Source organism: Macaca nemestrina, chromosome 8, assembly GCF_043159975.1.
Source record: "Macaca nemestrina isolate mMacNem1 chromosome 8, mMacNem.hap1, whole genome shotgun sequence".
In the NCBI taxonomy this organism is placed as follows: Eukaryota; Metazoa; Chordata; class Mammalia; order Primates; family Cercopithecidae; genus Macaca; species Macaca nemestrina.
Window position 1 is genome coordinate 148,301,142 of NC_092132.1, and position 27,038 is coordinate 148,328,179.

The 27,038-nt window shown below is 38.2% G+C and overlaps 1 long non-coding RNA gene and 1 pseudogene across 1 annotated transcript in view; both read right to left on the bottom strand.

The window, feature by feature from the left end:
* Positions 1-27,038, bottom strand: part of LOC139355947 (uncharacterized) — a 268,335-nt gene that overhangs the window by 110,117 nt on the left and 131,180 nt on the right. The gene's annotated exons all lie outside the window — the stretch shown is intronic.
* On the bottom strand, positions 3,964-12,085 carry LOC105464184 (tropomyosin alpha-4 chain-like; annotated as a pseudogene).

Sequence of the window (27,038 nt, forward strand, 5' to 3'; positions counted from 1 at the left end):
AAGATTGAAAATCAAGATCTGCATACACAGAGGACACCCATCCAAGGAGGTATTATGCTCCTTTAGAGAAGAATGAGGAAGGTGTCCACACTTCAATGAAACCATCTCCAAAATTACTCAGTGAAAATAGAATCCAGATGAGTGTTATGATTTTTGTAAATGAAAGGAATGAGGCACATCCCCCATATATCTCCCAACTTCCTGAGCCCAGCACAAACACATTCCTCCATATTTCTTTCAAACTTCAGAAAAACATCACCTGGGAGATCTCCGATAAGGAATGCTAAATGTATAATGTTAACCAATTGTAATGCTGTAACCGAGAGAATTACCTTGTTCCCTGTAACTTTACATATCCTGTTTACATCGGGCTATAAAAAGCAAGCACTCGCATTGTTCGAGGCCCTCTTGTATGCTGTGGAATGGAGGGACCAAGTTCGAACTTGTAGTAAAGATCCTTGCCGCTTGGCTTTGACTCTGGACTCTGGTGGTCTTCTTTGGGGAACAAACGGTCTGGGTATAACATCAACAAGGGAAAATTACATATATATATTAAGTATATGTGTAATTATATACCATATAATATGAATTATATATGTAAACTTGTTACTGCATGCATAAGACATCTGATTGTTAGTAGCCTTCAGGAAAGGAATTTTGTAGATGGGAACTAATACTGGAAGGAAGACTTTTAGTCTTAGAAGTCTTGAACCATGTGAAAGTATTAATTCAAAAAAGTAAATAAAATTTAAAACAAAAATCTAATTTACATGTTTTTCACACATAAGCCTTTGTTCTTTACATGTCATCTAGTGCCTTAAACATTTCAGAAAAAAACGCAAAAGGGATTATTGTGGACGATCAGTCAGAGTGGCAGAAGAAATTATAGGACTAGAAAGGAGCAAACCTTCCTGGAAGGCCAGGGGTGGGGGTTTGCATAGCGTCAGATAGTTTGGCTGAAGGCAACCAGAGTCTCTTTTCAGAAGCCAAAGATCTTAGGGTGCGGATACAAAGGATTGTAGAGTAGTTTATCTAAATAGCTTGTTTAACTCATGTGGTCCTAAAATCAACCTTTGATCATTTGTGGGCAGGATGGCTCTATCTGTGGCAGGGCGACCAGGTTAATTATCCACAGGTGTGTTGACTCAAAGACTTTGTTAATTAAATCTGTACTAAATAAATGTGACCATTGCCAGCTTGGAGGGACAGCAAACTCTCTTTGGCCCCTAGTGCCAGCGGCCCCCTGGCCCACTCTTTCACTCAGTATTGGTGTCTGAGTACGTGTGTCATCCGTCATGCAACTGGGGTCTGCAGGACAGACCCCCGCACATTATAAATAATAACGTATCTAAATGAATACATTCTTTCAAGTTTCCAACCATCCCCATCAGTCTAAAGCAGTGCATACAAAATATTATCATGGAGCCAGGCATGGTGGCTCACACCTTTAATCCCAGCACTTTGGGAGGCCGAGGCGGGTGGATCAACTGCGGTCAGGAGTTTGAAACCAGCCTGGCCAACATGACGAAACCCTATCTCTACTAAAAATACAAAATTAGCTGGGTGTGGTGGTGCATGCATGTAATCCTAGCTACTTGGGAGGCCAAGGCAAGAGAATCACTTGTACTTGGGAAGTGGAGGTTGAAGTGAGCCGAGAGCATGCCATTGCACTCTAGCCTGGGCAACAAGAGTGAAACTATGTCTCAAAAAAAAAAAAAAAAAAAAAAAAAAAAGATCATGGATTTCATTCTAGGAATACCAAAAATGTGTGTTATTTTTCAGGCATGTTATTGAAGTGACCAACACAAGCATCAATCTTTGACTAGCAAATGCATAATTAACTTTAATTCATCAGGGAAAGGTGCCATCTCCTAAATAGCACAATTCGTTCCTCAAAAAGAAACCATGCATTTTTTCTCTCTGTGTTCAATCTATTATCCTCGATGTTATCTAATGGCAATTCGGAAACATGTTAGGAAGATGCTATTATTTAAACTCATCCTTCCCAAAAGGTATATATTTTTTGTTGTTATTCATACCTAAAACGAAAAAAAGAAACTAAATAAAATCAAAGTAAAATTTTCTTAGCAGAGTGGTTAATTGCATTTTTCTTTCCCTGGAATCAATATGGATGATGGCTAAACTGGCTGCTAACAAAAATTTTATATCAGAGAAACACCTGGCATTTGAAGTTGATGTATAAGTATTCATGACATTGCACATGCAGTGGAAACAATCAGCCCATGATTCTGCAGGAGAAGCAGGTGACAGGTGAGCACCCTCTAACCCATCATCCAGGGATGCTGCCAGATGGATTCTACAGGTGGAACAATTAATTACAGACATAATTTAGGAATACTTTAAATCACATTATAAGAAACAAGAGTTTTTATCTACATCAGATTCACCTAACATGTAATGATCACAATTTATGTCTAGCTTTTTACAGTTAAAGAAGAAAAATAAAGGGAAATTTCTTTTTTTTTTTTTTAGTTTATGTAAAAATTTATTTGACCAAAATGTAGAAAAAGTGATACTATTACATATGACACAGCTGCAAGAATCTAAAGAAAAGTGTGGATGTGATTCCATTGCACAATTTGCTAGTCTATTTCCTGGGTAGTGTGGTGCTGAATAAATAGGAGTGGGGTGGTGGGGTGGGTAAGGGATTCAGATAAGCCAGATGCCCCCACACGCTGCTGGGGAATGTGGAATGTTCCAGCTCTGAGACGTTAACTGAGAAAAGAGAAGTCAAACAAAGCCGATACGTGCAGCCCTGTCTACAGAATCCTGCATTATCCAGTTTAATCAGGAGTTTCTTGGTGTTTTATTAACGTGGTCCCAAAGAAGAAAATTCAAGTCCTAGATAAGTAAATCTTCAATTTGCTATTCCCTGAAGTATGGAAATGAAGTTGGGCCCATTTTTAATCTCTGCTGCCAGACAGGCCCTTTCTGCTAATAGATAGAAACTCTTTTGCTCAACTTATTAATGACTCGTCGTCTTTCGGATATGGTTGACCTGAATTGGACTGAACTCCACCATATTCCGGCTGAGTGGGTCATTACTGGAATGAGACATTTGCTCTTCAGAGAACTTTATTTTTATTTTATTTTTTTCTTGAGATGGATTCTCACTCTGTTGACCAGACTGGAGTGCAGCGGTGCAATCTTGGCTCACTGCAACCTCCACTTCCTGAGTTCAAGTGATCCTCCTGCCTCAGCCTCCCGAGTAGATAAGACTACAGGCAGGCGTCACCATAATTTTTGTATTTTTAGTAGAGACAGGGTTTCGCCATGTTGGCTGTGCTGGTCTCGAACTCCTGACCTCAAGTGATCTGGCCTCCCAAAGTGTTGGAATTACAGGCGAAAGCCACCGCGCCCGGCCAGAGAACAACTTTAGAATGAAGGAAATACACAAAAGAACATCACATCATGGATCTATTAATTACCGTCTATTAATTACTATATGTGGGTAATTATGACTATTACCGAAGCATTCTACATTGACTGCTTGAAAGGATGTTTGTTCTGCACGGTGGAGTGTGGAGAAGGGCCAGGATTCTTAGGTTAATCTATCTGTGGGTTATGACTTCCCACAGTAGCCACCCTGGCCCCCACCAGCCCTTTTATTGGCTTCAGATAGAAAATCCCTACCCATGTGATGGTCCCTATAGTTTGACCAACAGTTGACCCAAAAGGTTATGGTCTTTAACATTTTAATTATATCCACGACTAGATATTGGGGTCTGTGTTCTTCAAAGTGTGGGGCTGCCTATTCTCCCAGGAACCAAATGGCCTCTGTCTTAAGAAAATATGCTTACTAGGAAATACCCTGCCTACCTTAGGAATAAATGCAACTCAAGGAAGAAATAAGAGCTGAAAAAGCTGGTGCCATTTAGAAAAAAAAGGGAAGGAATGAGATTTAACTGGTGCTCAAAGCTTCTCCGATACAAAATATTTGGTCATGTATTCATAATTTGCTTGACATTTCCAGCAAAGCGAAGATGGCAATAACAAAAGGAACTTCACACAAGAGAAAAGAAAGACCCACGGAGCTCCGCAGTTTCTGTTGGAACAAGACTCTTCTGTTTTGCTTATATACAGTTAAGTTCGTTTAGTGTCTGATCCAGTGTCTGATGTAAGCCCAAGTTCTCTTCTTTGGCCTGGGCAAGTTTCTCTTTCAGGTCATCAATTGTCTTTTCCAGTTTTGCAACCGTTCTCTCTGCAGATTCAGCACGGGTCTCAGCCTCTTTCAGTTTGTCAGACAGAAGTTTAATTTCTTCTTCATATTTGTCCTCCTTTTCAGAATACTCTTCAGACGCAGCCTCCAGAGATTTCGGATTGTTAGTAACATTCTTGAGTGCTTCTTCCAGTTCGCCACATTTTAGTTCAGACACCTCCGCACGCTCCTCTGCCCTCTCCAGCTCACCCTCCAGGATGACCAGCTTACGAGCTACCACCTCGTGTCTGCGGTCAGCCTCTTCTGCAGTGTGCTTGGCCTCTTTGAGCTGCATCTCCTGAATTTCCATCTTCTCATCCTTCTATCACCTTCATTCCTCTCACTCTCATCTGCAGCCTTTTCCGCCTCCTCCAGCTTCTGCAGGGCCGTGGCCAGTCGTTCCTGAGCCCTGTCCAACTCCTCCTCAATGAGCTGGATGCGTCGGTTGAGGGCGGCCACATCACCTTCAGCTTGCTCGCGTGGCTCGCGCTCGCCGTCCAGCCCCGGCTGCAGGCCCTGCGCTGTCTCCCGCCTCGTCCGCCTGCTGCTGCGGGGCCTGGATCTCGCGTTTCTTGGCTGAACTCGGCTCCGACCATAAAGGGAAATTTCTTATCCCTCTGAGCGGTATGCTTTCAACACCCCTTTTCCATTTGTGTGTGTACGTAGTGTAGAAAGAAATGATTTGTGATGATCTGTGATGCTTTTCATACACTGATGTAATATATAAAAGGAAACAAAATGTGTGATATAGGGGAAAATGTCAGAAGTTTTAGATGCAGGGTAGATATATTTAAGGTTTTTGCCATTTGCTAGTTAATTATCTTTCGAAAAAGAATGCTATGATATTTTAAAGATTTTACAATTAAATCTTTAAAATTTTCATTTTAAATCAGAAGCCAACATGGGCTCCCACCAAAGGATCCATGGTGTGCTTTGACTCAGACATGCATACTACCAAAAAATTACAAAAAATAAAAATGTCTAAACTCAGCTGCCCGTATCTCTAAGGAGAAATCTAAAGCCCGAGTTGGTTGACCTCAAATGATTTTCTGGATCCTAAATGGTTTTCTTTACATGTCATGTCAAAATATCAAAGATTGAAGAGTAGTTTTCAAATAATACCCCAAAAATGATAAAGGGAAGCGATGGGTCCCTAAGCAAAGATGGAGCACGGATGCCCTTCTGGCCCTGGCAAGGAGCGGAGCAGAGGGGAAGGAGCCTGAAGACACCAAGAGAAACTGCAGGTACTGTAAGTGTGACTCAAGAAGGTACAGATAAATTAAATTGTTTCAGGATGCCCAATATGAGATGTGAGCAGACTGAGAGCTGTTAGACTCAGAAACCCCTACTCACCCATCTGGGGAGTGCCCATGAGTTTACTTTTACCCTGTCGCATGCCACCATCTACATTTAGACATGAACTTGTTCAGGCAGACAATGAAAGAGCACATTGACAGAATGTGCATTTATCAAGAGAAGCTGAGTTAATCTGATAAGGAACATTTTAAACACCACCACCAATCTATACAGGGTAAGGTGAAACTAGTTTTCAATGAACAAAGCCACATTTGCAAATTTGAATTGTAAATACAAACCATGACCATGCCACTCATATCACAACACTGCACTGAATCTTAGTTTCTTGTAAAATCAAAAGATTGTCCTGCTGAGAAGGTGCTTAGTATGAGGATAAAATGCTATTGTATAAATAACATACTTTGCAAATTAATGAGCGCTCTGCCAAATCAGCACTTATACCGTGAGCATAAAGAGAGAATATGAATTTACGTGGTCTAAATCCAAGCATACAAAAAACTTGATAAGACAAATTTTGAAATGGAATTTAGCTTCTTTCTGGCTCAGGTTTTTAAAAAATATATTTAGTAAAATTAAGCTTTAGAAAGCTGTTCTCTCCTTCATTGGGAAAAGCACAACAGTAAAACATACCACCCCCTTTTACAAGTACTTACATACTACCACCCATGACTACTATAAAAAGTTATAAAACAAAATCTGAATTATACAAAGGTTGCACTATCCAAAATTCATCACCAGCAAGCAATTCTACATATTGCTGTTTTAAACTCTTATGGAACAGCTTGACTTTGTAATGTCCAATAGTTTGCAACTTGATAAAAATATTAGAATACATTGAGGAACACTTCAAAAATTGAAACAAACAGAACTCATCACAGGTTTAGATTTAATTCCCTTGGTGGAGAATCCTGGCATTGAAATGTTGAAATTTCTCTGCAGTCAGGGTTGAAAACTTTGCCAGGGAAGAATGAAGAAAAGAGGCATGATGGCAGTGTGCCTGTCTTCACCTTGGATCTGGGCACAGAGAAATAAGAATATCTTTTGAGAACCTACAAACACAACTTGATCCTTGTGTGGTTTGGTGAATGCTTTGATTCTAAAGAGATGATTTAGCAAGGCCAGACACACAACTTGCCCTTTTTAAGGAGTTATACCACGCACCCAGAAGAGAAGTCTTCAGAGGAAAATTACACCAATTCAACACTCAATCTGATAGATAACAAGAAATAAGCAAATAAATGCATAAATAATAAACTCACAATATATGAAAAATATATAATTATATAATTATACACATTTGCTATATATAAATAAAAAATTGAAATTATCCTATATTATTGACTTTTTTACATAAATGATATTTAAACAAAGTGGTATGGTGGTGGTAATTAGTAATAATTACTAATAGGATAATTTAATTATGTTTGAGAAAATATAGCAGTATTTTATATTTCTGTCCTCTAAAAAAGCAATGCTTTAACTTTAAACTCTTTAATATTTAAAATCTGTAAGCCATACTATTGTATATTCTTAAAATTAATAAATGCATTTTTTAAACTTTCATTTTAGGTTCAGGGGTACATGTGCAGGTTTGTTAGATGGGTAAACCGGGTCTCATGGGGTTTGGTGTGCAGATCATTTCCTCACCCAGGTAATAAGCACAGTACCTGATAGATATTTTTTCTTGTCCTCTCCCTCTTCCCACCCTCCACCCTCATGCAGACCCTAGTGTCTGTTGTTCTCCTCTTTGGGTTCATATGTTCTTGTTTAGCTCCCACTTATGAGTGAGATCATGAAGTATTTGGTTTTCTGTTCCTATGTTATTTTGCTTAAGCTAATGGCCTCCAGCTCCAACCATGTTGTTGCAAAGGATATGATCTCATTCTTCATTATGGCTGTGTAGTATTCCACGGTATATATGTATCACATTTTCTTTATCCGGTCTACCATTGATGGGCATTTAGGTTGATTCCATATCTCTGCTATTGTGAAGAGTGCTGCAGTGAACATATGTATGCATGTGTCTCTATGGTGGCATGATTTCTGTTGCTTTGGGTATATACCCAGTAATGAGATTATTGGGTCAAATGGTAGTTCTGCTTTAATTTCTTTGAGGAATTGCCACACTGCCTTCCACAGTGGTTGAACTAATTTATACTCCCACCAGTCGTGTTTAAGGATTCCCTTTTATATGCATCCGTACCAGTGTTTCTTATTTTTTGACTTTTTAATGGTCCTTCTGACTGGTGTAATATGGTATCTTCCTGTGGTTTTAATTTGCATTAGAAATCACCTTAGTGATCATTAGTGGTGTTGACTTTTTTTTATGTGGTTGTTGGCTGCATGCATGTTTTCTTTTCAAAAGTTTCTGTTCCACAGTGGCTCATGCCTGTAATCCCAGCATTTTGAGAGGCCAAGGTGGGGAGATCACCTGATGTCAAGGGTTCGAGACCAGCCTGGCCAACCTGGCAAAACCCTGTCTTTACTAAACGTACAAAAATTAGCTGGGCATGGTGATGGGCACCTGTAATCCCAGCTACTCGAGAGGCTGAGGCAGGAGAATTGCTTGGACCCAGGAGACAGAGGTTGCAGTGAGCCTAGATTGCATTATTGAACTCCAGCCTGGGTGACAAGAGCAAGACTCCATCTCAGGAAAACAAACAAACAAACAAACAAAAACCCAGAACGTATCTGGTCATGTTCTTTACTCAGTTTTTAATGGGGTTGTTTTGTGTTTGTAAATTTAAGTTCCTTATATATTCTAGATATTAGACTTTTGTTAGATGTATAGTTTGCCAAAATATTCTCCCATTCTGTAGGCTGTCTGTTTACTCTATTGAGAGTTTCTTTTGCTGTGCAGAAACTCTTTAGTTCAATTAGATAACAGTTGTCAATTTCTGCTTTTGCTGCAATTGCTTTTGGCATCTTCATCCTGAAATATTTACATGTCCAGAATGATATTTTACCTGAATTGTCTCCCAGAGTTTGTATAGCTTGGGGTTTTACATTTAAGTCTTTAAATCCATCTTGCATTGATTTTTCTATGTGGTGAAAGGAAGGGGTTCAGTTTCAATCTTCTGCATATGGCTAGCGCATTTATCCCAGCACCATTTATTGAACAGAAGGTTCTTTCCCCATTAATGTTTTTGTCAGCTTTGTCAAAGATCATATAGTTGTAGGTGTTTGGCCTTATTTATGAGCTCTCTATTCTGTTCCATTGATCTATGTGTTTGTTTTTGTGCTAGAAGCCCTGTAGTAAGTGTAGTTTGGAATCTGGTCATGTGATGCCTCCAGCTTTGTACTTTTTGCTTAGGATGGCTTTGACTCTGGGCTCATTTTTTGGTCCAAGGTGAATTTTAAATAGATTTTTTCTATTTCTGTGAAAAATGTCATTGGCAGTTTGATAGGAGTAACATTGAATCTGTAAATTGCTTTGGGCAGTGTGGTCATTTTAACAATATTGACTCTTCCTATCCATGAGCATCGAATGCTTTTCCTTTTGTTTGTGTCATCTCTGATTTCCTTGAACTGTGTTTTTTAGTTCTCATTGCGGAGATCTTTCACCTCCCTGGTTTGCGTATTCCTGGTATTTGATTCTTTTTGTGTCAATTTGAATGAGATTGTGACCCTTATTTGGCTCCTGTCTTGGATGTTGTTGGTTTATAGGAATGCTACTGATTTTTTATACATTGATTTTTCATTCAGAAACTTTCCTGAAGTTGTTTATCAGCTGAAGGAGTTTTTGGGCCAGACTATGAGGTTTTCTAGATATAGAATTATGTCGTCTGCAAAAAGGGCTAGTTTGATTTTCTCTTCCTGTTTGGATGCCTGTTATTTATCTTATCTAATTGCATTGGCCAGGACTTCCAATACTGTGTTGACTAAGAATGGTAAGAGAGGGCATCTTTGTCTTGTGCCAATTTTCAAGGGGAAATGTTCCAGCTTTTGCCCATTCAGTATGATGTTGGCTGTGGGTTTGTCATAGATGGCTTTTATTCTGAAGTATGTTCCTTCAATGCCTAGTTTATTGAAGGTTTTTAACATGAAGCGATTTTGAATTTTATTGAAAGCCTTTTCTGCGTCTATTGAGAAAATTATGTGTTTGTTTTTAGTTCTGTTTATGTGATGAATTACATCATAAATGTGTGTATTTTTAAGTGGAGAGTATAAATAGAATTGAATATTTATACAATTAATAACAAAGTAACAATGACATTGATTTCTGTTCCATAATGTGGTAGAAAGTTTACTGTTTTGGTTTCCTTTTGCCATAACTTAGGGTATCCTCCTTTTCCTTTATGTAAAAGTCAAATTAAATACAGACAAAGCTAAATGAAAGCCTGACTTGCAGCTTTTCTCTTACCAAGTTCACATTATACTGATTCTTGGTGTTGGTCCAATACAGAAAAATCAAGCTAAATATCTTCCCAGCAAAACCATTTTAACTTTTGGAACATGTAGGAATTTATTTGTAGTAAAAGCAGGTTTTTGACTTGGAGGAATTATTTTCCTTTACAAAAATGTTCATTCACTTTGTATCTACAGGCTTGTTTTGGTGGAACAGCTGTTTGTCATTCAGAATCAGCATCTATAAATCCATCATAAAGACTATCCAAATTTAAAACATCCATTGTTTGTAAACACTTCAAAACATATTGGATGTCATCAAAATAAAACCCCTCTTTCTCTGGGAAAATGGTTTTAAAGCAAGATTTAATCTGTATTAATGAAATTGAAGTTGGTTTCCAAATATTTTGTTTAATAAACTAGAATTTCCTGTTTAATTTGGCTGCCCTTTACGTGTATTTTTGAGTTCTGATGCAGTCTTATTTATGCCAAAAATAAATCACTTTTTCATTGGATGAGTTTTTGTTGCAACCTACAGATGGCATTGAACAACCCTAGGGGAGTGAGTTCATCCTTTCCTAGACAACTTATGGTATTTTCCAAGATCATTAAACAGTTTTGGAAAAACAGCATATACATTTCTGATTTTCCTTCATTTCTTTTTCCATCATCATCTTCAATGTATTATTAGAGAAAAATATTCTTTTTTCCCTGAATTTTTTTTTTTTTTTTTTTTTTTTTTTTTTTTTGAGACGGAGTCTTGCTCTGTGCCCCAGGCTGGAGTGCAGTGGCGCGATCTCGGCTCACTGCAAGCTCCGCCCCCCCGGGTTCACGCCATTCTCCTGCCTCAGCCTCCCGAGTAGCTGGGACTACAGGCGCCGCCACCTCGCCCGGCTAATTTTCTTGTATTTTTAGTAGCGACGGGGTTTCACCATGTTAGCCAGGATAGTCTCGATCTCCTGACCTCGTGATCCGCCCGTCTCGGCCTCCCAAAGTGCTAGGATTACAGGCTTGAGCCACCGCGCCCGGCCTTCCCTGAATTTTGAATATATGATTTCATGGCAGGTATCTTTAACATCTTCTCTATGGCCAGCAACATTGATAACACGCTTCTAGGCACAGGTATAGCAGAGTTATCTTCTTTCATTTCTTTAAGCTAAAAAAATGTTGAGTCCTACTATGTATTTTGGGCAAACTGAAATGTGACCAGAATTTTTCCTTATAAAACACCACCACAGGTAAGCAAATCATTTCACACAAAAATGCATGCAGGCTATGGAGCAGGTAGCACCGTTTTATTTTTATGGGTAACAAGTTTATAGACTAAATGGAATTGGCCAAATTTTACCCTTGCATTTTCTGCTGAAGATGCACATAGATAAGCGAAGTTTAGTTTCTAGGTGAACAAGATACCAACTATCTACAGGTTTACCATCTTCATGGATACCAAGAAGATCATTTGAAACTATATAATTTTTTCCTTTTGAATTGGCACATGGTAAATGTACAAATTTCTGGGATACAGAGTGATATTTTGATTCATGTATACAATGTAGAATGATCAAATAAGGGTAATTGGCATATCCTTCACATTGAATACTTATCATTTGTGTTGTAAACATTCAAAATCTGTTTTTCTTTTTGAAAATACATCTTTATGATTAACCATATTTATCATACAGTGCTACAGAAGACTGGGGCTTATTTATCCTATCTAGCTGTAACTTTGTATCTGTTCACCAGCATCTCCCTTTTCTCCCCAGCCCCCTACTCTTCCCAACTTCTAAAGACCATAGTTCTATTGTCTGCTCCTATGACCTCAGTACCTCATTTTTCTTTAGTTCCAACATATAAAATGAGAATGTATAATATTTATCTTTATCCCAGGGAATGGTTTTCCAGAACATTTTTTTTTCTTTTTTTTTTTTTTTGTGCTAAAACCAGGACAGCACTGGAAAAACCAGGTATGGCAGTCACCCTACATTCAGAGTAAAATACTAGTCAAAATTATAGAGCACGCTTTTCAATATATTTCCTATAATGTGGAACCCAGAGCCAATATCCAAGAAAAAAGGAATATGGGTGTGTTATTGGCAATAGCTTATAGTGTCTTGCAAAAAATACCTCCAAAAAAAGTTCCTTAAATCGAACAAGTATCTTGAAAGTGCCCACCTTTCTTTTGTTCTTCCTTGATAAGGGCATATTGGTGTCACCTTTATCATTTATGGGATGTGCAGTTGCAAGCCAGGAGGCGGCTGCTGCCCGAGCAGAGGCTGTGCTCTGTTTCCATTGGCAGTGACTGACCCATGAGTTCCGATGCAGAGCCCTTGGCTCTTCTGAGTATCTGCGTCCTTCATGCCAGGGTGTGCCTGATGTGTTTCTTTCCTTGTAACATTGTCAAATCAGAAGATACTCTTCTTTCTTTCCACTGGAAGGATAAGAGATCACTTGTGTATTCTTGGAGTGGTCATGGGCTGGGATAAAATTCTGATACAGTGCAGGTGATGGTGGAGGTGGGTCTCCAAACCATCACTGCAGGACTTTTTCAAAAGTCCCTCATATGGGCACCATCATCTCAAAGTCATGTATATGACAGTGGAAGCTCTTGAAGCTTTTGAAACATTCTTCTTTCTCCCCACCTTCTCACTTTCTTGAACCCATACACTCAAGGGCTTTCCCAAGGTAAAATGCCAGTGTATTAGAATTGATGTTTCATACAAGGCATGCCAGGCACTTCAGTTACACTGGAGGAAAGGAAATAGCAACAGAACAGTTGCAGTCATGATTTTCCTGAAACATTTTCTACAAGTTTCAGTTATAACATTGCAACGACCATGTCAGCTACACCAGGTTATGAGAAAGAATTTTGAAAACATGCTAGCAAAATCTTTCTAGTAACCATCAAGAGAAAAGAGACTTAGGAAACTGACAGAAGAGACTCATATTGGGTGTGACTTCTTCGTATGTTTAATAAATCATTAAATATTTAATACATATCTAACACTCCAGGGTCTTCATATGTTAGTGATTTTCTCTTATACTTTGTATTAGGTGCTATAGGGATTACTATGCTTGGACAATTTGATTAGAGTATAGCAAAAGTTATGCTAGGGGAGGTACCGTGCTCAATGAGACCAAATAGAATTTTAATCAGCAAATTGATACTATGTACAGAAATATTTCCAATATTTTCTATTGCTGATATGTTTGTACACATTGCTCATCAGTGCAAATACAATATAAAGTGTTTAAAGTTCTTCAAATTATTTAATAAATTATGCTACTTATTTTTTAAAAAGTTATTTTCTAATTTTCAATTGAGACAAGTAGGAAAAGCAGAGTGATGTTGAAGCCACATTTTTCTTGATCTGGATTTTGTAGTGAAATTAAATACTTTCTCATTTAGCTATATGAGTAGACTTACATATGGAAAGGTATCAAGCATATATGTGAAAAACCCTATTGTGGGTATGATTAGATATGCATAACAAATTAAGAGGTTTGTATAATGACCATTTTGTCATGGTGGCTTCAGGTGGGGGGAAAAACCTGTAAAACATTAGACTAGGCCAAAATTGAAGTGCTTTTATTTTGAAATTAAGAATACACAAAACTGTCATGAAATAATAAGAGTATAGCCCAAAAGGTGACTATTTTCTTAAAATTAAAATCTACATATAATGGCATAGATACAAGTTGATGAGTTTACAAACATTACCTCTGCTCTCCCCCTCTCTGCAGTGCCCTGGTTGTAGGCTGGACCTTGGCTTCTTGCTTCTTGTCGTTATGAAAAGTTTCCAGCCTCATTAGCGTTGATGTGCTGGGAGGTGCTCACCTCTGGGAGGGTGGGTTGACACCATACTTTTGCCTTCTATAGGGGTCCTTATCAAACAAATGAAACTTCCTCTGTTGGATGCATTTTCATAGCCACTTGGATAATTTTAATGTGGTTTTTGATGCATGGGACATTTATGTTGTCAGAACAACAGTTTTGCATGATTTGTACAAGAGCTTTTTATGGCTTTTAAAAATGATTCTAAAATCCAGAAGAGGTTTAGCATGAGTGATGGGTAAATGGGCCCAGTAGGAGAAATTGAATATCAGGGAAAAGTCCTTTCACTTGTGAATGTAATTACTGTAACTTTGGTAAGGTCTAATCTGCTAGTTTTTAAGCTAAGTAGAAGAACTGGACATAAGATTATAGCTTATAAATAAATTATATATTTTGAACACAAAAGCCACCATTGGACTGTAATAATACATTACATTTGTACATAACTCATGGTTTTCAAAGTACTGTTACCTGCATTATTTAATTTGACCTTCACAATCACCTTGAGGTTCAGGCAGGAATAAAAATATTTGTACTGTCATACAACAGATGAGGAGACTGAGGCTCAGATAGGATACAGATTTGAGCAGAATTTTTATAAACTTTTCTCGAGATTTTTAGAGTTGCTCATGAATGAAATAAACTTCACCAATTAAATCCATAGGATTTCTTTTTTTACTTTTTATTTATTTTTCTGGGATGAAGTCTCGCTCTGTCGCCCAGTCTGGAGTGCAGTGGCATGACCTCAGTTCACTGCAACCTCTGCCTTCTGGGCTTAAGCAATTCTCCTGCCTCAGCCTCCCAAGTAGTTGGGATTACAGATATGCATGACCATGCACAGCTAATTTTTGCATTTTTAGTAGAAACAGGGTTTTGCCATGTTGGCCAGGCTGGTCTCAAACTCCTGGCCTCAAGTGATCTGCCCACCTGAGTTTCCCAAAGTGCTGGGATTACAGGCGTGACCCACTGTGCCCAGCTCATAGGATTTCATAGTTGGAATTAACAGAAGCTTATTCCATCCAGCAAGATGATCATCTATGCAGAAAAATTATTGAACAGTCCCTATTAATTAAATGACTCTACATTTAATAAAAAGTTATGTGGATGCGTAAGAGAGAAGCAACAATTAGAAGAAAGGGACAGGCCACGGTAGCGATTCACTCTCTCGTCTGTGGTTTAGAAAAGTTTTATTCTAGCAGACATATTATCAAGAAGTGGTTCTCAAACTGTAAAAGAGAGCAAATGATATGGTATTTATTAATTCTGAAGAGCTGAAGTACCATTAGCAGACAAGGGCTTAAGGTAGGCAAGTCGAGTGAAGTTGCAATATGGCAAAGAGAAGCATATTGCTTGAGTATCACAGAATTCCAAAGAAAACTGAAGGAAAAAACAGACAAAAGCATTTGCTGGTATTCAGTTTCCCTTCACAGAGATTGGATGTGTATTCACTATAGTTAAGATGTGAAGTTAGGGGAATAGGTCTCCTTTGCAGTTTATGGCTGGTAAGCAGGAAAACAAATGGTAGAATAAAAGCCAATGGGAAATTTGAGGAGTGTAGAGTTGGAGTTAGGGTCAAAGCAGTCAGTTTGAGTTTGCCAACAGTAACGATTTGAGTAAAGGCTCAGGATACCAAATAGATCAGGGTAGTGGAGGCATTCATCATGTGAAGGGGAAGGTGGCTTTGAAATGCTTGGAAGTATTTGTAAGTAACAACAACAAAAGAAGACAAAAAAACAAGGGTTTTGTATTTGGCTGAATCATATTAAATTTTCATTTTTGTAGGACAAAGTAGGTTGAATGACAGCAAGTTGATATGGTTTGACCCAAATGCATTTCTTCTGGATTGTGTTAGTTATTTACCTTGATAGAGAAATGATGCAAATAAACAGGAAGTGAAAGGCTCAGAAGAGAACGTAATATTTTCTCTTCAATAATTATAGGATATTACATTAATGAGAAATATTTACCATTATAAAAAATAGAGATTCAGTAATTCCCCTTTCCTCTCTCTCTCCACCCAAATTTGAGCTCAATCCCTGCACTTCATTCTCTTCTTTGACCCCCCTCATTCCCACACCTTAAACACATTTCACTTTTCCTCTTCTTTACCTCTCTGTACTCCTTTCTAAGACTCAATGATCAATTGCTAAGAGCTGGATCTCAAGCAATGCCAGTGGCAGGGATGTGAACCTGCCCAGGCTCTGGATGAACTCACTAGTTGATGGTAATTTATGATATTGGCACATCTAAGTAGAGAAGGAAAATGCATTTCTGAATGAAAGGCTGGCAGTTAGTGTTGTTCTAAACAATGTATTTAAGGGGAAATAAAAACTCCTTTTCACTAAATATTAGAAATTGAGTTTTACTGTTCTTTTTAATACATAAATGGATATTTAGCAGACATGAAGCAGAATCAGATTATTGCTTGTAATAAGATCCTTTTCTATAACTGAAAGAAATAGATCCTTGTAATAAGATCCTTTAATAAGGATATTATCCTTGTATTAAGATCCTTTTCTATAACCTTAAGAAAAATAAAACAAGTAACAGTAATTTTATCCAAAATTTGTTTTTACTTCATCAAATTATAGCATACATATAGAAAAGTTATAATGTGCAAAACTCCTAAATGCACCTGCAGTTCAGGGGATTTTCACACCACCGACAGCAAGATGCGCATTATTTCCTACAGTTCAACAGGCTCCTTTGTGCCTATCCCTAGTCAATATCCCACAGATGCAGCCACTATTTTGAATTTCGTTATCAGAAATTATTTTTGTCTGAAGTACAAATAATTTTTCATATGGAAACTTATTCTGTATAGCTTTGTAAGCATCTTCATGTAAATGTATTCAGAACAAACATCTCAAAAACTAAATCAAAAACATTTGAGACACACATGACTCAGAAAACAAACAATTTACCAGCATGAAGATTCAGATTTTTGATTGAGATACCACGTCCTGCCTGTCTGAGATGACCTGAGAATCTGAATATGGAGGGCCTGCGCATTGTGGTAGCTGTTTTGGTCTTCAGCATCTGTGACATCTGTCAGTTTTTTAGAAGCCACAACACCTCCCCCTAGAAGGGAGCTGTCCAGAATGAGCCCTGTGCATCCCTGGAGGTAGATGAAGAGGAAGCAGGCATGTGAATTATTCATTACCAGTCTCAGTTTCTCTTCCTGATAAAATACATGGTTTCTAAGATGAGAGTTAAGGCAATAGGTGACTATTTAAGCTGAATTTATGCTGGCACACCTGGTCTACCAGGAGGGCATTTGAGAAGAGTTGGCCAATGCAAATCATCCCAGAGAATCAGGGCTTTGTCATCTGACTATCCCCACGGCCAGTTTATCCCCAGCTTCCAGGGTTTTGTGGACTGCAGCATCTTGGTAGTAAAGACACCAATATCTCAGGTCTTAAGTTATGCTCTATATGTTTGATGTACAGTTCTTCCACTTATTGGTAATATAATTTTGGGCAAGAAACTTACTGTTTCTGAAATTCAGTGTGATCCTCTGAAAATGCGAGTGATTCTATTTGACATTGTGTTAGAAATTTAGTGAATTAACACATGTATGATGCTTAGAAGAGTGTCCTGTGACATATGCCCAGTGGCCGGGATGTGAACCTACCCCAGGCTCTGGATGAACTCACTAGAGTTCATCCGCTTTGCCTGAAAATCATTACACTTGTAACCATGATTGAGCCTTATCTTAGCCAGGCACTATGAACCCAGTTTTGAGGGTGGGGACTTCACATCTGCTCCCATTTCTCCTCCAGACCTCCGGATGTGAGGAGCCTCTCCTCCACCTATCAATACTTTGGGTCGGCTTTCTCCGTGTTTGCTCCAATCTTCCCTGTGACAGCCTGGTGAGGTCCAATGAGGAAAGCCGGCAGGAAGTTCAGAAACCCCTAGCTCTGTGGTCCCCAGGGCTTCACTTTCTCCTAACCCATATTCACCCTTTAGCAATTTGTTACAGTTGTTGAATTACTGAATTACTGACCTTCCTACTGGGTCTTTTGGCATGCAGCAGGGTCTGTCTGTCCAAGGAAGTGCCTGCTGAAGCCCTGTTTATCCCTGTAGGTACCTCTTTCCAGGTTTTGAATTAATGATTTGCCATGTGACCTCGATTCATTGATGGGTTCAGGACAATACATTAATTTGTGACTGTCTAGATTTTTCTTGTTATAATCACAAAAATGACTCTCTATAATACCAAGTTGAAGCTAGAAATCATTAATTTTTAATTTTCCTTTTTATTTTCCTAAAGTACTTAAAAAGTGATGTAAAGCCTGATAAATACTGTTTAGCTTAAATCCATAAGTTTCTCTTTGTAGCATTTTTGTTAGTGTTTCAATTCAAATACCTTTTATAATTTTCAGATTTATGTACAACTTAGAAAATGATCCATGGAATCAGAGTGTTTTGATTCATATTTTACTTTCCTGTTGTATGATTTTGGGCAACTTATTTAACTCTACTCACTGGGTTTTTTCATTTGTAAAATGGTCATAAGGATAGTAATACACATGTGGTAATTTGGAAAATTAAGTAAAATGATACATGTAAATCATTTAAAAGAGATGGTGGCAGTATTAAGAAGGTAATACATTTCAGTATTATATTTATTATTTGGAACACATTTAATAACAATACAACAGAATATTTTGCTAATCCTTTTTGATCATATTATCTTTCATTATCATGTATTTGGTAATATTTTCTTCCTTTTTAAAATATTATTGTTGTATGGTTATATTATATAATTTTTGTATATGTTTATTAAATTATATAAAGTAGCATTATATAAAATACATGTATTTCATAAATGTATAATTATGCAAGAGCCTTTACATTATATCACTTTAGACATAATTTTATATTTAGATACCTATCCATACTGATGCAGGTAGACAGTACTGATTTTACCTGTTGTATAATATTTTGCCATGAGACTATTTCATAATTTGTATATTTATTTCCTTGATGGAGTGTTAGATTATATCAACAATTTCCTTACAAGCAAAGCTAAAAGTAGATCCTTATACATGATTTCTATTCACATGTGAATATATTATGAAGCATTTTAATGTCACAAAATAGAAACATCTTTTTAAAATAGGTATTTCCATATCTTTTTTGGAGTGTTTTAACCTATCAGCTTTATATGTGGATTCCTGTTTCTATACATCCTTGTTCATATTCACATTAGTAAAAAAGAATCTCTATATATTCTGGATTTACATATATCCTTCATTGAATTATTCAACTCATTGTTGCACACTATTTAATTTCAGTAGATGTTTTAGGTAAATTCCCCTCCTGACTTCTTTATCTTTGACTTCTGTTTGTTGGCCGTTACTGTTTTGTATAAATTTTGAAATGAGTTTTTTCAAATTCTAGAAAAATTCTTGTCATAATTTCTCTTGGAACTGTATTGAAGTTAAAGATTATTTGGGGGATAGCTTTCTTTATGGTAAAGTCTTTGGTGTATCATGCAAGTATTAGATTATTCTCCTTATAATCTTCTATCACTTTTATTCATGAAGACTAATATAATTGTTTTAGAACAAGTACCATGAATGTTACCCTATTTTGACCAATACTGTTGTAGGAGATCAGTCAGAGTGGTGGGAGAAACTACAGGGAGAGGAACAGGCCTTCTGAAAGGTCAGAAGGCTCTGCATAGCTTCAGGGGAGAATAAGCTAAAGGCAGCTGTTCTCTGACCCTGAGGCAGAGGGCAAGGACTAGGTACAAGGAAGTATAGGGGAATTTATCTTAAATAGGCTTGTTTTCTCATGTTGTCCAAAAACTGACCTTTTATCATCCACACGCTCTACTCCCTGAAAGGGTGAACAATGTTAATTACCCACAGATTGTTTTTGCTGCAAGCTTTTGGCATTATGTCTGTACTGAATGAAAGCAAGCAATTCCGGGTGTTTGAGACTGCTCACTCTTTGGCCACTACTGCCAGGCAGTCCCCTAGCTGCCCTTACACTGCATACCTGTGTCTGAGTACTCCTTTCATCCATTGCTCGGCCAGGGTCTGGGGGCCAGACCTGGCAGCTGGTGCTCCGTGTAAGGAATACCACAACAGATTGTGACGGAACACTCGAAAACAAAGGTGAAGTGACTGTGCAGTAAGTAATTGGTGCCCGCTCAGGATTTCCAAGTTCAAGGGAATTTTCAAGCTAGGGTTTCATCATGGGAAAACAGTTATCAGCTCAACAGCAACAGTATATAAAAGTATTGAAACAGTTGCTTAAAGCTCGTGGCACCTTGGTTTCGAGGCCCAATTAAAGCACCTAATGCAAACTGTTGTTTTTCATAACCCATGGATCCCAGAAGAAGGCACGCTAGACCTAGAGCTCTGGGAACAAGTGGGGAGAAATCTTAAATGACATCATACACAAGGGCAATGGGTCCCAGTAACATCTTTAACCTTGTGGGCCCTAGTTAGAGCTGCTTTGGCCCCACTCTACACAGAAGAGCCTAAAAAAGGAGAAGAGGAAGAACCATCACCTACCTTACCATCACCTACCTTACCATCACCTCCTCCTCCTCCCACAGCCCCACCATTACTGAGTAAAGATACCAATGAGGAGATGGAGGTTTTTCCTGAGTCCCTTACCCCAATAAATTGGAAAAAAGACAGGGGATACACTACAATTATAGGACCCTGTCATAGGCAAGCAGCATTAGAAGAGGAGTTCTTGGCCTGCCCTGCAATGTAAGATCAACAAGGCAATCAGGTACATGAACGCATTACTTTCAACACTTATAGAGAAATAAGAAAGAGCATTAGAGAAAACGGAGCCACTGGCCCATTTATGAAAGTATTAATTGAGGCCATAGCAATTTCCATATGACCCTGTGGGACTGGTCAGTATTAGCTGAAACAACTTTAGAGGTCAGTCAAAATCTTCTCTGGAGGGCAGAATTTGATGAATTGTGTGAACAATAGGCCAACCAGAATCAATTGGCTGGGCAAAACGTAATGGCTGCAATGCTCCAGGGGAGGGGTCCCTATGTTAATACACAATCTCTAATCATGCCCATCCCTGCTAATCTTTGCAGATGGGACCTATTAGCCCAATGGGGGGTCAGCCTCCAGACCCCTTCCTAATAATGACCACTGTTGTGATTCCTCCCCTACCCCTGACATGGCTCTCTCAAGATCCAATTTGGGTAGAATGGTGGCCTATAAAGGGAGAGAAACTACAATAAGCCCATGAATTACTTGAGGAGCTATTAAAAGCTGGCTGTATAGAACCATCAAATACCCTTGGAATTCGCCCATTTTCGTCATTCCCAAAAAGTCTGGTAAATGGAGACTTTTGCATAACGTACATGCTATCAATGCTAATTTGTAACCTATGGGGCCCCTTCAACAGGGACTCCCTTCCCCTGCAGCAATTCCTCGAGATTGACCAATAGTCATTATTGACTTAAAAGACTGTTTTTATATTCCCCTTGCAAAACAGGACAGAGAAAAATTTGCATTTACAATACCAGCTATTAATAATGAAAGGCCACCTTGCCAATTTCATTGGAAAGTACTTTCTCAAGGAATGCTGAACAGTCCTACTATGTGTCAGTATCATGTAAATCAAGCTTTGATCACCAGTAGAAAAGAATTTCCTAATTAAAAGATGATCCATTATATGGATGACATCTTACTTGTGGCCCCAATGGAGCTGATATTTTTGAATTTATATGCTTCTGTCAAAAGGAATACACAGTTATGAAGTTTAATCATAGCACCTGAAAAAGTACAGATGTCCTCTCCTTGGAAATATCTTGGATACATACTAACTTCCCAATCAGCAAGACCTCAAAAGGTTAAACACTGACAACTTTCACACCTTAAATAATTATCAAAAATTACTGGTTGATTTTAACTGGCTTCACCACACCTTGGGCTTAACTACTGATAAATTACACAACCTGTTTCCTATCCTAAAGGGCAATGCAGCCCTGGACTCCCCCAGGTATTTAACCCCCACTGACAAAAGTGAAATTGAAGAAATAGAGCAAGCTATTTCTCAGAGGCAACTAGATCACATAGACCCATGATGTCTCAGTCCAGTTATTTGTATTTCCTACTAAACATTCCCTAACAGGATTAATAGGACAGATGGCCGCAGGGCTGCACTTTCTAAAATGGGTTTACTCACATATCAGGATTAAAACACTATCTCCCTATGTCCAGCTAGTTAGTAAAGTCATCTATACAGGCCCCAGACAAGGCAATCAGTTGCTAGGTTAATACCCTGATGTCATAAGAATACCCTTGAGTAAAAAGCAATTCGAAGCAGATTGCCCCTATCTCTGCATCTTCAGATAGCACTCTCTGATTATACAGGCCATATAGAACATGCCCTTCCCGCTGACAAACTACTTCAGTTCTTATCTCTTACTCCTGTAGTTATGCCTACAAAGGTAGTTCACTCCCCCATACCTAATGCTTTAACGCTTTTCACTGATGGCTCTGTAAAAATGCAAAAGCAGCTAGCTGGTGGGAACCGCATAACTCCCTCACTCGATCTGGATTCACTAGCACTCAGAGAACTGAGGTTGGAGCCCCAATATTGGTCCTGGAAACCTTTTCTGCTCAGCCCATCAATATTGTTAGTGACTCTACTTATGCTGCTTATTTATTGCAGAACCTTGAGACAGCCCTCATTAAGAGCATTCTTGAGCCCACTCTGTGTGCACTTTTTCTTTGACTTCAGCAGTTGCTGGATCTATGAACACATCCTGTTTTTAGTCACACAAATTTGGGCCCACAACTCGCTGCCTGGCCCACTAGCCTATGGCAATGGTCAAGCAAACCTGCAGGTTATGACATCACTGCTTGACCAAGCCACCCAATCACATCAATTTTTCCACCAAAATTGGAGAAACTTATCTAAACAATTTCAGTTAACCCAAAGGCTAAACAAATTATTGTGCAATGCCCAGATTGCCAGCTCACAGGCACATCTCCTTCTTCAACAGGTGTTAGCCCCAGAGGACTAGAACCTAATCAGTTATGGCAAGCAGATGTTACACATGTCCCTGAGTTTGGAAAACTGATATGTACATGTATCCATTGATACCAATTCCTACTTAATTAGTGCTCATGCTTTTTGTGGAGAGTCCACTCGATATGTCATTAAACATCTTCTGTGTTTATGGGGTGGCCTACAAAAATTAAAAGTGATAATGGTCTGGCTTATGCCAGCTCACAGTTTCAACATTTTTGTCACATATGGAATGTCCAACATTCCAAGAGTATCCTGTACAACCCCCAGGGACAGGCCATAGAACATGCCCACTCTACCCTTAAAAATATGCTCAGAAAACAAAAAAAGGGGGAATATGTGTAAGGACTCTGCAACACTACTGGCACAAGCCTTATTTACCCTTAATTTTAAAAATTTAGATGGTAAATTTCAATCAGTTATAGAAAACCACTTTGCAAAAATCACTCAAGATATAACACCTTCAGTTTTATGGGAAGATGTAAATAGTAATGTATTGTATAATCCAAATGATTTGCTAACATGGGGAAGAGGATATGCTTGTTTTCACACCCCCTCAGGTCCTCTTTGGATTCCAGCACGAGGCATCAAACCTTACCATGTTGTGGCTAGGACCCAACTTGGTACCAGAAATGAAGAAAATGACCCTGTAGGACCTGCAACCCTGGATGACGTGGCTTCCTCAGATGACACAGGCTCCAGACATTACTTGGGAGATGCTGAAGACGACCACTCAGGAGACTGAGCAAATCCTACTCCAGACACAGACACCATTCACGCCAGATAATTTGTTCCTTGCTATGCTTTCTGTTGTACATTGCAACTCTCATAGGGTATTAACCTTTTTAATTCTGTTACTTTTCCTGCTACCTGTACCTGCTACAGGGCCCATCTTCTAGATCTACATTACTTCTGCCTTATTACTTGGGCAGACACCCACTTCCCAGCTTGTAACAATGTGACTGCTTGACTAGGGGGGATTGACATACCCCTGGTTGGGCCCCTCAGTAATGACACACATTGGACGGAGGTGCCAAGTAACATTACATATTACTCCTTGATTGGAAAAGAATAATACTGATTATACTCATGTTTGTATGTTATTTACTAATTCTAGGATGCAAAGCCAGAACATGAGCTTTAACTGCTGCACCTGTCAAACCTGTTGCTGAACACATCTGTACTCTTAAATCAACAAAACCTGATGCAAAAAAACAAAAAAGGGGTAGATGTAGGAGATCGGTCAGAGTGGTGGGAGAAGCTATAGGGAAAGGAGCAGGCCTTCTGAAAGGTTGGAAGGCTCTGCATAGTTTCGGGGGAGAATAAGCTGAAGGCACCTGTTCTCTGACCCTGAAGCAAAGGGCAAGGACGAGGTACAAGGAGGTATAGGGGAGTTTATCTTAAATAGGATTGTTTACTTATATTGTCCAAAAACCAACCTTTGATCATCCATGCATGAGACTGCTCCCTGAAAGGGGAGACAATAATGTTAATGACCCACAGATTGTGTTTGCTCCAGACTTTTGGCATTTATCTGTACTGAATGAAAGCAAGCAGTTCTAGGTGTTCAAGACTGCTCACTCTTTGGCCACTAGTGCTGGGCAGTCCCCTAGCTGCTCTAACACTGCATACCTGTGTCTGAGTACTCCTTTCATCCATCACTTGGCCAGGGTCTGTGGGATGGACCCGGCAACTATAAATGAAAGTGTTTAGTTCCATCTATTTTACTTATGTGGTCATATATGATATATAAAAAAGTTACCAAATTTCATAATCTTGAATTTTATCTAAACATCATACCAAATGCTTTTATAAGTTATAAAGATTTTCAATTTAATATGTAGAGAATCAAACTGAGAATAGGGTTCCAAATCTGTCATTCCAAACATTATACAGGTGTGTGTGTGTGTGTGTACGTATTATTTTTTTGGCTCAGTTCTCTCACACAGTGTTGATGAGGGATAGTGACATCATGTGCCCTGCATTATTTTTGTCTTTAATAAAAATACCTCAAAAAATTCACTATTAAATATAATGCTTCCTGTGGTTTTTAGTAAGCAAATTAGAAAAGCAACTACTTAAATATATGTACATATATATAATGCATATGTATACATATGTGGAGACATATATATGGAGATATATATATGTACATATACATGTAAATTCCTGATTAATATTACCAAGGAATTTACCCTATGTGGAAAAATATGATTTACACCTTGGAAATGTTATCTTTTGAATTACATCTGTGTTAAATTAGAGGAAATTTTACTTTTCATAATGCATTTTATATATACCTGTTATATTAAAGTATATTATTTTGGTATCCATTAACAATTTGTAAATAATAAAGGTTGGGTTTTCCTTGAAGTTTTAGTGAAATGTTTATATAAAACCCTCTGTACCTGATATTGTTTATAGCTGAGATTGGAGGAATAAAGTTTAATGTAATTACCATTTCAAAACGTATTATATGTTAATATAACCCAATTCCATTTCAATCAATTATGGTAATTTTATATAAAATTCTCCATTTTAAAAAATTATACAAAATGTTTTGAAATTAATTTTTTACATCTCCACTTTCTTTGAATTTATGTCCCCTTTTTTTTTTCCTCTCCTTTTTCATTTTTCAGTTTTTGTAGATATTTGTATGTATCTACTTTCTTAGTTTTTGAACTAAGGGACTTTTGCAATTACTGGTCTTTGCTATTATTTCCTTATTTTCTATCTGATCAATGTCTCTTATTATTACTTTCCCTCAATCTGTTTTGAAACAGGTGTTATTTTTAAATTCCTTAATACTTTTGCCATTAATGTTCACTCCTTTTTTTCCTGCTTTTTAATCTGTTAATTTTCTGGGGCATATTTTAACTGCATCCCATAGTTTGACACTTACACTTTCATTATCATTCAATTCCAAAACATACACTATTTTCATTAACCTTTTTAAATATTTAATTAGAAGTCACTTCATTTAAGTTTCAAGACATGTGATTTGTGCTATTTAAATCATTTCTAATTGTGTGACTTTGTGTTAGAAAACACGTTTGTTTCATGGATTCATTCTAATTTAATGAGGCTTTGTGACCTAGTATATTTTATTTACAAGTATACATAGGAGTGATTATATCTTGTTAAATTTATAATTCCTGTTCTACGCATCTTATTTTTGATATGCATCATTCATTTCTGAAGGAAGTTTGCTGAGATCTTTCACCATGAAGTTCTCTATAACCTTGGATGTCTTTCAAGTCTGTCTTACATATGTTCAGATTACTTTTTAAAATCATCTTTATGAACAATAAACTGAATCTAGTTGAAGTGCACAAGAAAATGCATTTTGACAAATGTAGATACCATGAAACCACCACTACAATGAAAAATCAGAACCTTTCTAAATCACCAAAAGATTGTTCCTTCCACGTAGAAGTTGATCCTATCCTCTGAATCCTCAACAAATGATTTACTTGTCACCATAGATGATTTCCAGGGTTTCATATTAATGGAACCACATAGTATGTACTCTTTTTTACTTATTCAATTCTTCCTAATAATTCTGACATTCATTCATGTCTTTGCATGTATCCATAGCTCCTTTGTATTTTGTGGTGATACTCTATTTTGCTAATGAATTCACCTGCTGCTGGAGGTTTAGGCAGTTACCAAGTTGAGGCTATTGTAAATAAAGGTATTGCTGAAACAGGAGAAGTTCCCTTATTCCCCTCACAGGGTGTGCAATAGGGATGTGGTTCACTTCTTCGGTGCCCTGCTGCTCAAACCCCTATGGGGAGCGTGCAGATGGGCAGGTAGTGGCAGCGTCTAGGGTTCAGTGTTTACAGTTCCTGAAGCCCTAGTTGGCCTATGTTACAGTGTGCTCTTTCAGCTTCACCATCTGCAGGTGGCTCAATTAGACCCTCTGCCTTATCACAATGACAGAGGGCTTTCTGTATCCCGGGTTCTGGCCTTTGTGTACCAGAGACATAATTGGATCAAATGTGGGCTTGAGAATGGGTGCATTTTTTTTTTTTTTTTTTTTTTGAGACAGAATCTTGCTCTTTCTCCAGACTGGAATGCAGTGGCACAATCTTGGCTTACTGCAACCTCTGCCTCCCGGGTTCAAGCAATTCTTCTGCCTCAGCCTCGCGAGTAGCTGGGACTACAGGCATGTGCCACCACACCTGGCTAATTTTTTATATTTTAGTAGAGATGGGTTTTCATCATGTTGGCCAGGATGGTCTCGATCTCCTGACCTCATGATCTGCCCGCCTCAGCCTCCCAAAGTGCTGG